Consider the following 12,811-nt stretch of genomic DNA (forward strand, 5'->3'; position numbering starts at 1 on the left):
GGCACCAAAAAATGACCACAGACTATGTAGTAGTCATTTTATATCCGGTAAGATGCATTTAAGATATGCTTAGAGGGTTTTGGGCTGACAAATAACCACAATTAATATCATTGCTAGGCTAATCGCCGACAACATACACGTATGTATGTAGTGGGAGTGCTATCGCTAAACCATATAAACATAAAAAGCCCTAACTGCATTGACAAATGACATGAAATAAATTAGACTTGACAGTGGATGTTAGCGAGAATAAAGGATTTTGAATTGAAAATTTCGTAACTCACCTTTCCAAGCACAAGATAGATTCCTGCCGAATTTTCGTGGACGAGGACCTGTTTCACCCAACCAGCAACGAAGTATTTATAAGCCTCCAAGCTCTTGAAGTTTTTCAAATTTTCGTGAGAATAGGCTGATTTTGTGTGGACAAGATAGTTGTAAATATCAGCGTAGCAGATGTCAGGCAGACAGGGCGAAGACAGTGGGTCGAAAAACATCGATTTGGGCATCAAATATGGATCTGGCGACTGTAGAGAACGAAGCTTTTCCACATAACGCCTTTTATGCAACACATCCAGTGAGTTTACGGCATCCGAAAGCACCGGGTCTTCCATGAAATGCATTTTAAATTCCTCGATCAATTGAAACCAATGCTAATACAGAGACAAAATGACGGACAAGGGGGCGGAACCATACAGCGAGCACGTGGTTTTGTGACGTCAGTGGGTAGGGTCTATATTGCTGGACGCACGACTTGACGTCAGTTTTAATTTAGGGTCACCCACTAGATGACGCCCTCGAGCCGACCACACAAGCGTTGAGTCTACTCACGCAGGCTTGTTAGTCAGGAGGAACGTCACCGCGGACTAACATTCGAATTGGCCGAGTGGGATGGGCACGAGTGGGACGGAGCTTGGTGTCAGTTTAGTGAACGGAAAATGGTATACGGCGGGGAGGAGCGATCCCTTGAAGGCTGGAGCCGGAGTACTTCTCCGTGAGCCGAAAGAGCTCAACATCGCCATCATCGCTCATCGGTGACGACGGCGACCACACAAGACCACCAGAGGCTCGCAGTGGACAGGTAGGACTCCCGTCTCAAACTAAAACATGGACGCTATCATGTGTCATTTTGAGATCCAATCAACAATTTGTTGATGTGGTGGCAGTTTGAAGTTGATAATGAAATCTGCCTATCAAAGTATTAGAAACACTCATTTTGATTACCGCTTAGTATTATTACTATTTGTAAAAGCAGAATTTTTGTGGATGATGTTTTGAATTCAAGGGCGTAGGTTTGCCTATAGGGACGTTATGGACATAACACTACCAGCTTTTCAGGATGCTCAAATTGTCCCCACCAACTTTTAAGCAACCTTATTTTCATTATATAATGAGTTCAGTTATATAGGTAATTTAGATTGTCTTCCCATATGTTGTAAGGATATAATTGACCCTACGTAAGTGAATTATTTTCATTATATTCAGACTTACATTTACCCCTTTTCACTTGCTGAATGTGCCGGTCCATTTTTCCCCCTCAAACGCCCGTTTGATTGGCTGATGACTTGCATTTATTGTATAACAATTAATTTATTTTCTACATTATTTATTTCAAAATGTTATTTGCAGCTTATGCAGACATTTTTCTCAGATAATCCTACATTAATCATAATCAAGGTAAAAAGTTTTCATTTTTTTGTTGTTTGGCTGTGTTTGTGGACAAAAGCAGTCGTGTTATACCTGAAGGAATGCTCTATTTTTATTTATTTTTGTCATACTCTGAATAAGAAGTTGTTGGGTTTTTTTTTTTGTTATATTTAACTTATTTATTTAGACAGACAGTGTTGAGTGGTCTTAAGACAAATGTTTATTTTTAGCATTCCTGGATAGTTAAGAGATTATTAACAAGTTTGTATTTATTGTGTGTGTTAATATAAAAATTTTATTTTATCTTTTATTTATTTTGTATTTATTGGAGGGGGGGGGGGGCAAAACCACCAAAATGTAAAGAAATCTGCTTTTGGCACAACTATACCTATAACACACAATAAAACAAGAGGTTTTACACATGCGTTACTACTGCACTACACTTACTATAACATGATTGTAACAAAGCATACATGAGAAACGGATTTTCATGAAAAATGTGATTATTTTATTATAACTCGGGTTGTTCCGATCATGTTTTTCTGCTCCCCATCTGATCCCGATCGTTTTAGTATGAGTATCTGCCGATCCCGATATTTCCCGATCCGATTGCTTTTTTTTTTGCACCCGATTCAATTCCAATCATTCCCGATAATTTTCCCCGATCATATTCATTTTGGCAATGCATTAAGAAAAAAAATGAATAAAACTCAGACGAATATATACATTCAACATACAGTACATAAGTACTGTATTTGTTTATTATGACAATAAATCCTCAAGATGGCATTTACATTATTAACATTCTTTCTGTGAGAGGGATCCACGGATAGAAAGACTTGTGACTTTGTCTATTGTGACTAAATATTGCCATCTAGTGTATTTGTTGAGCTTTCATTAAATGATACCGCAGCCATTCAACTCAAATGCATGATGGGAAGTGGACCCATGACTGTGCGTAGTGCTACCAATGGATATATCTTCTCTGCGTTAGGAAATAAAATAAGATGTTAAGGAAAAAAGATCAATTGCTACTTTGCTTCCCCACATTGCTTCCCATGATTTTTGTAATCGTAGGGAGAGGGACTGTAAGGCTGTAGCCTATTATAAAAAGTCTCCAAAGGCTGTCAAAATGCACTCTACTCATTTTACGCTGCCTTTTATCTCTCTAAATGGGTAAAGCGGCGCCATTACAGAATTGGCGCGACAATGCGTGAGTGGGACGTGCAACGCATGCATTAATTGCATTAAATATGTAACGTGATACATTTTTAAAAAATTAATTACCGCCATTATTGGTACATTAAGCCTAAACCAAAGACTCTGGATGAGTGTAACATATTATGTCTGTAACGTTAAATACATTTAGAAAACGATTTAACAAAAAATTAAAGGCATGACCGATATTTTTTTGCCGATTCCGATACTTTGAAAATGACGTGATCGGACGCGATCGATCGGATCTCTAATTATAACGTGTTATCATCTTATTGTAATGTAAATTATTATTTTATTACAAGGCAACTGCCAGGTTTGGTCAGTTGCCTTATTTTTCTGGGATTAAAGAAGCGTCCCGGGCAGTTGTTCCGGCCCACTTTCACCACTTTTGCGAGTCTTAAAGATTTTCTTTTCCTGCCAATGACAGCATTAGGCGTCTAATTCATTTAAACTGGGAGGACTGACATGAAATCTTATTTTGACTGATATGGCAGGCAGTGATCATTCGTCGCCACACCTCCCAATCAAAATGGCAGTCAATGAGTTCAAATCCATTCTAAAAAATTTTTTTAAAGTTTGATTTTTACATTGTTCAGTTTGCTGACATTTGAAGAGGTGGTTGAATGTTACTCAAACAAAAGTTGAATGTACAGTATTTTTCAATATTTATTACTGTATCTTTTTTTTTTTAACCAAATGTTTTCCCTTAAAATCAAACAGTAATGAATTTGAAAATATCAACCAATCATTAGTGAGCTGCTTTTCGCGGGTAGCGCAATGGAATCTCAATGCTCCCGTGTGCTTGTGTGGGTTTTTACCAAATACTTCCGTTTTCGACTCACATTTCAAAATAACAAATAGACTGATCATTTTGATGACAGTTTACTAATACTAAAATTTTAAATCATGCATGACAATGTAAGATTTTTTAAATCAACTTCATAGGGTGACATTCCATGTCCCAAGAGCTAGCTTCTGCAGCTGGGGGTCGGACCGCCAAGGCCCCTGCCTTTGGCTGCCGCCCAACTCCCTGCGAACCCGACCCCTTTGGCCCATCCCATAGGTGGTGAGCCCATGGGAAGGGGAACCCACGTTCGGGCCCCATGGGGACAGGCCCGGCCACCAGATGTTTGCCTTCGAGCCCCAACTCGAGGCCTGGCTCCAGAGGCGGGCCCCCGGTAACCCACGTCCGGGCAAGGGAAACTTCAGTCAATTTATTTTACTCGTCATAAGGGGTAATTTTGAGGAAGGTTTTGTCTGTCCCCTCACCTAGGACCCGTTTGCTATGGGTGACCCTGCCAGGGGCTTAAAGCCCCAGACAACATAGCTCCCAGGATCAATGGAACACGCAAACCCCTCCACCACGATAAGGTGATGACGAGGGGTTGGACTCTCTTCCACTCTGGAGTTGCCCACGGTGAGAGGTGCCGAGTAGGTGTGGGCATACTTATTGCCCCCCGGCTTGGAGCCTGTACGTTGGGGTTCACCCCGGTAGACGAGAGGGTAGCTCCCTCTGCCTTCAGGTGGGGGGACGGGTTTTGACTGTTGTTTGTGCCTATGCACCAAACAGCAGCTCAGAGTACCCACCCTTTTTGGAGTCCTTGGAGGGTGTGTTGGAGAGCACCCCCTCTGGAGACTCCCTCGTTCACCTGGGGGACTTCAACGCTCACGTGGGCAATGACAGTGAGACCTGAATGGGCGTAATTGGGAGGAACGGCCCCCCCCAATCAGAACCCAAGTGGTGTTCTGTTATTGGACTTCTGTGCTCATCACGGTTTGTCCATAACAAACACCATGTTCAAACATAGGGGTGTCCATATGTGCAGTTGGCACCGGGACACCCTAGGCCGCAGTTTGATGATTGACTTTGTAATCGTGTCATCGGACTTGCGGCCGCATGTTTTGGACACTCGGGTGAAGAGAGGGGCGGAGCTGTCAACTGATCACCACCTGGTGGTGTGTGGGCTCCGGTGGCGGGGGAAGATGCTGGCCAGCCCTAGCAGGCCCAAACGTATTGTGAGGGTTTGCTGGTAACGTCTGGCAGAATCTCCTGTCAGAAAGAGCTTCAACACCCACCTCTGGCAGAACTTCTCCCTTGTCCCAGGGTAGGTGGGGGACATTAAGTCCGAGTGGGCCGTGTTCCGCACCTCCATTGTTGAGGCGGCCGAGCGGAGCTGTGGCCGTAAGGTAGTTGGTGCCTGTCGTGGCGGCAATCCCTGAACCCGCTAGTGGACACCAGCGGTAAGGGATGCCGTCAAGTTGAAGAAGGAGGCCTACCCGGCCATTTTGGCCTGTGGGACTCCAGAGGCAGATGACAGGTGCCGGCTGGCCAAGCGGACTGCAGCTTCGGCAGTCGCTGAGGCAAAACTCGGCCATGGGAGGAGTTCGGCGAGGCCATGGAAAACGACTTCCGGGCGGCTTCAATGAAATTCTGGTCCACCATCCGGTGTCCGAGGAGAGGAAGGCAGTGCACCATTACCACTATCTATAGTGAAGATGGGGTACTGCTGACCTGAATTCCACCGACATGCTTTCCCTTGAGAGAGCAGAGTCTGGGAACTCCAAGGTGGGCGCTCCGATCTCTGGGGTTGAAATCACTGAGGTGGTTGGAAAGCTCCTCGGTGGCAGGGCCCCGGTGTCAATGAGATCCACCCGGAGTTCCTAAAGGCTCTGGATGTTGTGGGCTGTCGTGGCTGACATGCCTCTTCAACATCGCGTGGACATCGGGGACAGTGCCTCTGGATTGGCAGACTGGGGTGGTGTTCCCCCTTTTTAAGAAGGGGGACCGGAGGGTGTGTTCCAATTATAGAGGGATCACACTCCTCAGCCTCCCTGGTAAAGTCTATTTAGGGATGCTGGAGAGGAGGGTCCGTCGGGAAGTCGAATCTCGGATTCAGGAGGAGCAGTGTGGTTTTCGTCCTGGCCGTGGAACACTGGACCAGTTCTACACCCTGTACGATCAGTGTCAGAGTTTGTTCCGCATTGCCAGCAGTAAGTCGAATTCATTCCCATTCCCAAAGCTGCCCTTTGTCACCGATTCTGTTCATAACTTTTATGGACAGAATTTCTAGGCGCAGCTAAAATGTTGAGGGGGTCCGGTTTGGTGACCTCAGCATTGCATCTCTGCTTTTTGCAGATGATGTTGTGCTGTTGGCTTCATCAAACCATGACCTCCACTGGAGCGGTTAGCAGCCAAGTGTGAAGCGGTTGGGATGAAGATTAGCACCTCCAAATCCAAGACCATGGTCCTCAGAGTGCCCTCTCCGGGTCGGGGATGAGATCCTGCCCCCAAGTGGAGGAGTTCAAGTATCCAGGGTCCTGTTCACGAGTGAGGGTAGGAGGGAGTGGGAGATCGACAGGTGGATCGGTGCAGCGTCTGCAGTAATGCGGACTCTGCACCGATCCGTAGTGGTGACGAAGGATCTATGTCGAAAGGTGAAGTTCTCGATTTACCAGTCGATCTACGTTCCTACCCTCACCTATGTTCACGGGCTGTGGGTTGTGACTGAAAACACAAGATCCCGGATACAAGCGGCCGAAATGGGTTTCCTCTGCAGGGTGTTTTAGCTCTCCCTTAGAGATAGGGTGAGAAGCTCAGTCATCCTGGAGGGACTTGGCGTCGAGCCACTACTCCTCTGCGTTGAGAGGAGCCAGCTGAGGTGGCTCGGGGATGTAGTTCGGATGTCTCCTGGACGCCTCCCCGGAGAGGTGTTCCGGGCATGTCCCACCGGCGGGAGGCCCCGGGGACGACCCAGGACATGCTGGAGAGACTATGTCTCTCGGCTGGTCTGGGAACGCCTTGGGATCCCGCCAGAGGAGCTGTTTGAAGTGGCTGGGGAGAGGGAAGTCCAGGCTTCCCTGTTGTAGCTTTTCCCCTCGCGACCTGACCCCGGAACAAGTGAAAGATGATGGATGGATGGATGGATGGATGGATGGATGGATGGATGGATGGATGGATGGATGGATGGATGGATGGATGGATGGATGGATGGATGGACTTCATAGGGACAAATGCTTAAAAAACATGGATGGAATTGCACGCTGATCCACCTTTTCTCTTAACAATAGGAGTCCTTTATTTGTGTCCACATAGTTTTTATCTTGATCAAAGACAATGTAGCATTTTAAAATTGAAACATCCAAACATTCCAGCTCCTACATCGCTCCATTTTAATTCGATTGTGGACTGCCAGATGTTGGTCTGCTTGAAAGGGAGAGAGTGTAATTACAAGACTGTGCAAATGACCTGTTGCCCCACCCATGAGCCTCATGTGGAACATGGTGTTTAGCACTGTGTGTGTATCTATGTCTGTCATTACTGACAAGATACGCCCTGCTTGTGGTCCAAATCCTCCAGGTCCACCCTTTCTGTTAAGTTGTGTTCTTCTGCTTGAATAGTATTAGACTTTCTGCATTTTTCCACATAGCCCCGCCTTTGAAATGATATATTTTTATCACTCCGTTTGATGGAGGCAATCCACGTGCTCCTAAGGAGGTAAATGAGTGGGAAGGTTCAGTAACATGTCATTACCGACCAAGGCCCCAAAATGGAGGCCAGCCCTGGTTCATGCGGTATTTAAAACACAGCCTTCCTCCGGGCTCTCTGGAAACAGCCTGGGTGAGTGCAGCCAGCCAAGTTAGCCATTAAGCTGTGTGGACATGTGGAATAACTGTTGTTTTTTTTCCCAGTCATTTTTCCATCACCACCCATTCCCTTGAGAGCAATGATGGGCGAACTGGCTGGTGGGAAAACAAGACTTCCACTCAACCCTGAGTCCTTACATGAACGCGGATAAACATGAAAGCAAAGATGATTTTTCCCAGAGGAAATCATGAGATTTGTCAAATCCTGGGTTAAATGCCACCAAAATAAGACATTTGACCTCCGATAATGTTTTAACATTATTCACCGCCAGCTTTTTTTTTTTTTTTTAGCATTTTAAGTAATTTTTCTAATATCAAATATACTCGGATTGTTCTAAATAGAAAAATAAACCATCATTTTAACTTCTTTTGCAGTCACTTTAACAACATAATAATTAATAATAATAATTATAAATTTTATTATTATTAATTTTTAATTAATTAATTAATTTTATTATTAATAATAATTTTCATTACACTGTAAAAACTAGGAGTGGGAACCTCTTGTTACCTCACCGTACGATACGATTTGCGATACAAAGCTCACGATAACGAGGACCTGACGATATTGCGATACAACGATTATCGATACATTGGTCAGGAAATCATTCTAGGATAGTCTACAAACAACTAATAAAGACAAAAACAAGCTTCTGCTGTGAATTGGAATGAGTTTATCACTAGTCTATCCAATCTATTTGTGGCAGCCAATGAGGTAATTTTGCGCCATTTAAAGTCATTTACCTGTTGATTTTCAGTTACTTCCTGTTGATTTTGGGGTATTTTATAGGTCACTTCATGTTTATTTTGAGTTATAGTACAGGAGGTGACCTGGGAATCACCCAAATGAATAGGCAGTCACTCAAACTCAACAGTAAATGACCTGTAAATGAACAGCAAGTGACCTGTAAATGCCCCGAAAATCGAACAAAATGACTGCGAATGCACTGGTTTCGAATTAGTGCCTGAACGATTAATCGATTAACTCGAGTATTCGATTAGAAAAAAAAGATTCATATTAAATTTTGCTGCTTCGAGTATTCGTTTAATGAAAGTGGCATTGTAATGGTTTGTTTTGAAAGTGTTTGCATTTATTTTTATTGATTTGGGTGGATACACGGCCCTCTAGTCTACCTCATTTCACATGGCTGAATCCATCTGCTCTCTGTTAAGACCAACATAAGCTACATTTTTGTTTGAGCTAATGCTTTTTTAATGCATTCGTAATTAAGTTTAAAGGTATATTAAGCCATTTTTGTGGAACTATGTGTCTGAGCCATTTGTTAAGAGCATTGTAAAAAAGTGTTAGCATTTTATAGCATTTAAGCTAGCGGACTTTTGCTATGTAAGTTAGCCAATAGTTCGTTTGTTTACATGGATCCTCTTTATATATATATATATACAGTACTGTGCAAAAGTTTTACGCAGGACACCTGCCTAAAACTTTTGCACAGTACTGTATATATAGATATTTTTTTTTAATTATTAAATTTATTAGTATCATGGACGCTTCCACTTGGGGAAAATATATACATACAGTATATCATGTATACACATAATATAATAAAAATATACAGTACTGTATATATATATATATATATATATTAGGGCTGTCAAAATTATCGCGTTAACGGGTGGTAATTAATTTTTTTAATGAATCATGTTAAAATATTTGACGCATTTAACGCACATGCCCCGCTCAAACATTAAAATGACAGCACAGTGAAACATGTTTTGTCGCCCTCTGCTGGTGCTTGGGTGCGACTGATTTTATAGGCTTCAGTACCCATGAGCATTGTGTAAGTAATTATTGGCATCAACAATGGCAGGCTACTAGTTTATTTTTCGAATGAAAATTTTACAAATTTTATTCAAACGAAAACATTAAGAGGGATTTTAATTAGGGCTTTCAAAATTATCGCGTTAATGGGTGTTAATAAATTTTTTAAATTAATCACGTTAAAATATTTGACGCAATTAACGCAGATGCCCCGCTCAGACAGATTTAAATGACAGTACAGTGAAACGCTCACTTGTTGTGTTTTATGGAGTTTTGCCGCCCTCTGCTGATGCTTGGGTGCGACTGATTTTGAGCATTGTGTAAGTAATTATTGACATCAACAATGACGGACTACTAGTTTATTTTTTGATTAAAAATTTTACAAATTTTATTAAAACAAAAACATGAAGAGCTGTTTTAATATAAAATTTCTATAACTTGTACTAACATTTTTCTTTTAAGAACTACAAGTCTTTCTATCCATGGATCGATCGCTTTAACAGAATGTTAATAATGTTTATGCCATCTTTTTGATTTATTGTTATAATCAACAAATACAGTCCTTATGTACCGTATGTTGAACGTATATATCCATCTTGTGTCTTATCTTTCCATTCCAACAATAATTTACAGAAAAATATGGCATATTTTATAGATGGTTTGAATTGCGATTAATTACGATTAATTAATTTTTAAGCTGTAATTAACTCGATTAAAAATTTTAATCGTTTGACGCCCTACTTAATACCTGTTATAATTGAGTATTACTTACTCATGATTGTAGCGTATTTGTATTGTATATGTTTACTGATTTTAAAAAAAATAAATATTAATTCAAATGTCAATCTAATTATTACGATTGTAGATAAGGTTTGTTTTACCCTAATGCCTAAAGTTATTGCACACAAGAGAAACATATGATTGGCAACTGTTTCTTATTGACAATGTGCTCATTAAACATTTATCAAAAATTGTCTGCCCGATATAAATTGCATGCAAACATTTTTTCCTCATAGTATGAGTTCAAGAACAGTACAGTATGAACTAATAAATGAAGAACATGACAGGGGTCACCAACTCCGGTCCTCAAGAGCAGTCTGCTTTCCACGTCTCCCTCCTCCAACACACCTGAATCAAATAATCAGGATCATTATCAACCTATTGAATAGCTTGCTGATGAGTTGTTCCTTAATACATATTGACTAATCCGAGTTGTGATGGCCTCTAGTGGTTGTCGTCATTACAGCCATTTACACGCCTCAGTAGCAGCCCAGCTTCATTTAATGTAAACAGTAACGTTAGCTGCTGCTGCCTGTGTCCTGCGGGTGACACCCTTCAACAAATGGCGGACGGGGTACTTCCAGTCGGGGACTGGGGGAGGACGTGCCATTCAATTATACAGAAGGGCAAAACATTTGACAACACTATACGCCGTAACTGAAAGGTTAAATAGAAAATAAAGTTAGTTGTTCAAATTAGGCCACATTATTACCAGCAACTCATGTTGCTATTCTCTGAAAAACTTTGTTAGCTAGCCATGGCTGTTAAAAGTCAGGAATAAAATATACAAATATTTTTACTACAGGGGCTTCTCAGTTTAACACGCAGCATACCTGGCTTGTTAATGTTTTCTCTTTGTCAATTTTAAAAGAAACAGGAAGTTCAAACTTACTTGCTACTGTACGATGCCATCCAAGTTGGGAGTGTCCCACCAAATGAAATGGTCCTCTGTTCAGCTTCATATAAGACAAACAAACAAACCAAGAGGCGTGACAGCTTGCGGACATGCTAACCCGAACCCAGTGACGTCTCAAAGTCTTATGTTCGCTTTTCGACGCAAAAAAATCACACAAAACTAGCCCGGATCATGTCACAAGGTGGCGGGGTTGTCGATTGTCTTTGCCGATCGGCCACCCCCTCGGCGGCGAGCAAGTTACAGCTCGTTCCCCTGCTACGGACAGGAGAGCTCGTCGGGCAAGCAGCTGGAGAGTATCGCCGGACAAACCGGCCAACGTTGGAGGAACGCTTAGCTGTCACATGGTCAACATGAATATGACGTAAAATAATGCTTTACTACACGGCAACGATGTAAACAGAGAGCGGCGTGCAGTTGTTGTGCAGCTAACATGGCAGGATGTGTCTGAGGAGAATTTTTCTGCATGTCTGTCCAAGATCAAACACAAGTAAATAGTCCTTTATTTAAAGTAGGTTTGTATTGTTTTCTTTGTAATCGCTGTATTCGCGGCCTTTTTTAAAACAAAGTTGCAATTTCCAATGGGGTTAAACATTTGACAGAACACCGGGCACACGAAGAGGGCAATAAGCCGAGTATGGCGCTATCCTGGTGACCGAGGGGGTGTGCGGCCAAGTGCATTCATGGTGGGCAATCAGCCACAAAATGCAAGCCCCCTCCGTATTAAAACAGATGCCATGATCCCAGTATGTGACACAAAATAAAATACGACGTTTACTCACTTCCTAGTTAGTCCAATGGTCCCACAGTAGTAGTTTTTTTTTTGGCCAATATCTGTGGTGAACAGGAACCTTTTGAACCCCAAAAAGGCTCACACGACGCTCCCTGGTGCAGCAACAATTTTCTGCAGCCGATTGGCTGGCGTGATGCGAAAAATTAACGAAATAATCCGCAAAATCAGCTGAATCCGCAGTCCATCTGCATGCTATAAATCAATGCTGTGTTGTGAGACGCTGACCCGGGTGACGTCACATTTGCATTCATCCTAAACCCGAGACCCGGGTGACATCACATTTGCATTCATCCTAAACCCGAGACTGAAGCCGGAAGTCACTCATTTTCATGGCGCGGGATACAAAAATTGAATATACAAAACGATCGCTTCCACACACATCTAAGCGGTCCATTTCATTCAGGAGCATAAAACACTGCATTAATATGAAATACACATGCTTTTTGGACAAACCGAAGTGTTATCTAAAAATTCATAATTCACAGCACATACTACTACATACAGTGGGCCAAATAAGTATTTAGTCAACCACTAATTGTGCAAGTTCTCCCACTTGAAAATATTAGAGAGGCCTGTAATTGTCAACATGTGTAAACCTCAACCATGAGAGACAGAATGTGGGGAAAAAAATCAGAAAATCACATTGTTTGATTTTTAAAGAATGTATTTGCAAATCATGGTGGAAAATAAGTATTTAATCTATACCAAAAGTTCATCTCAATTCTTTGTTATGTACCCTTTGTTGGCAATAACAGAGGCCAAACATTTTCTGTAACTCTTCATAAGCTTTTCACACACTGTTTCTGGTATTTTGGCCCATTCCTCCATGCAGATCTCCTCTAGAGCAGTGATGTTTTGGGGCTTTCATTGTCAACACGGACTTTCAACTCCCTCCTCACCCCGTGGCGTCAAAATGATAACCGGAACGGTGAGCAAAAATCCCAGAACCACACGGGGGGACCTAGTGAGTGACCTACAGATAGCTGGGACCACAGTAAAAAAAAGGTTACTATCAGTAACACAATGCGCCGCCAGGGAC

At 42.3% G+C, this 12,811-nt stretch overlaps 1 protein-coding gene across 1 annotated transcript in view; it reads left to right on the top strand.

Moving 5' to 3' along the window:
* The first annotated feature begins 798 nt into the window (after nt 1-798).
* Nucleotides 799-12,811, top strand: part of sgms2a (sphingomyelin synthase 2a) — a 55,586-nt gene continuing 43,573 nt past the window's right edge. The window contains exon 1 of the mRNA XM_057844031.1: nt 799-1,078. The gene's annotated coding sequence lies outside the window, so the exon portion shown is untranslated. The remainder of the gene's footprint in view (nt 1,079-12,811) is intronic.

Source organism: Corythoichthys intestinalis, chromosome 8 (genome assembly GCF_030265065.1).
Source record: "Corythoichthys intestinalis isolate RoL2023-P3 chromosome 8, ASM3026506v1, whole genome shotgun sequence".
NCBI lineage: Eukaryota > Metazoa > Chordata > Actinopteri > Syngnathiformes > Syngnathidae > Corythoichthys > Corythoichthys intestinalis.